Source organism: Lepidochelys kempii, chromosome 26 (assembly GCF_965140265.1).
Source record: "Lepidochelys kempii isolate rLepKem1 chromosome 26, rLepKem1.hap2, whole genome shotgun sequence".
NCBI lineage: Eukaryota > Metazoa > Chordata > Testudines > Cheloniidae > Lepidochelys > Lepidochelys kempii.
This window is the reverse complement of record NC_133281.1, coordinates 8848750-8849927: the sequence shown is the minus strand read 5'-3', so window position 1 is coordinate 8849927 and position 1178 is coordinate 8848750.

The window sequence follows — 1178 nt, the reverse complement described above, 5'->3', positions numbered from 1 at the left end:
AACCGCTGATGGTGGAACAACAACCAGAGCTTACCCCTTGGCAGGGAACCCAGCTAGGAAAGACCCTGAATACAGAAGTGCCCAGACCCCAAGTCCCAGAGCTAAGGAGAAGCCCTCTCACACACACCAAAAGACTTTTCCATTATGGCGCTTGTCTTTCTGTGTATGCCAAATGGGGTGGACTAGAATGGGTGATCTGGACAGAGGGCTAAGCCAGAAAAGAAGGGGGACTGACCCCACAGGACTAAGTTGTAGAAGAAAGAGGAGCAGTCTGGGAAGGGGTTCACCAGCCACACCGCTGCCTGACCACTATGCAGCACAGCTGGTGAGGGTCACCTTTGACAGGTGCCTGTCACTTGCCAGAAGAGTCACACTTACTGTTGTTGTAAATAAGGACTTCTTTTATGAAAGGTAATCGGCAATGGGCCAGTAATACTTTGCTCTTCTTTCATGCACAGGATTATGGATCCTAACATGAAAGGACTTCATGCTTGTAAAACTAAACTGGCTCTTTATTAAGAGAACTATTTACAGAGATGCCGCAACTATAGCTAGCATTCCAGCCACGTGCACACAGACGGACTTGCCGATGCCTACTCCAAACGCTTCCCTCCTGAAACCTGTGCTCCTCCAAGTTCCAGGCAGGTCATTACTGCCCTGATATAATCCTTTTCCTCTGAGGGCCTAAGTACTCCTGTGCAAAGATTGATGCAACAGTTAGAGTTTCAGTAGAACTCAAATGTTGGATAATCTCTCCACTGGCCCTCTGCGTGGGGGTGATTTTTCACTCTATGCATACAGAACAATAGAAGCCGGGACTTCTTGAGCCAATCTAATTACTAGTTTAAGCAGATTTCAGTGGAGTTGCACCAAGTTAAATTGGTGAATTTGGCCAAAGGGCTTTATTCCTATCTCTGCCGCGAACTCTCTCTGTGTAATTATGAGCAAGTCTCAAGCAACCAAATGTTCAAAATTGAACAGTGATTTATGTATGTGTCAATTTTTGGCTACATCTCGATGTGTTGATTTCCCCTTTACTGCTTATATTGACTTCAATTAGAGCAGTGGTGTTTGGTAATTCGAAATTGGTCTCCCAGAAACTGAGTCATTCAGTCAGAGGATGCTTAAAATGTTGGCCTTAATTCTTCTGACTACTAAATTTTCTTATCTGCCTCACA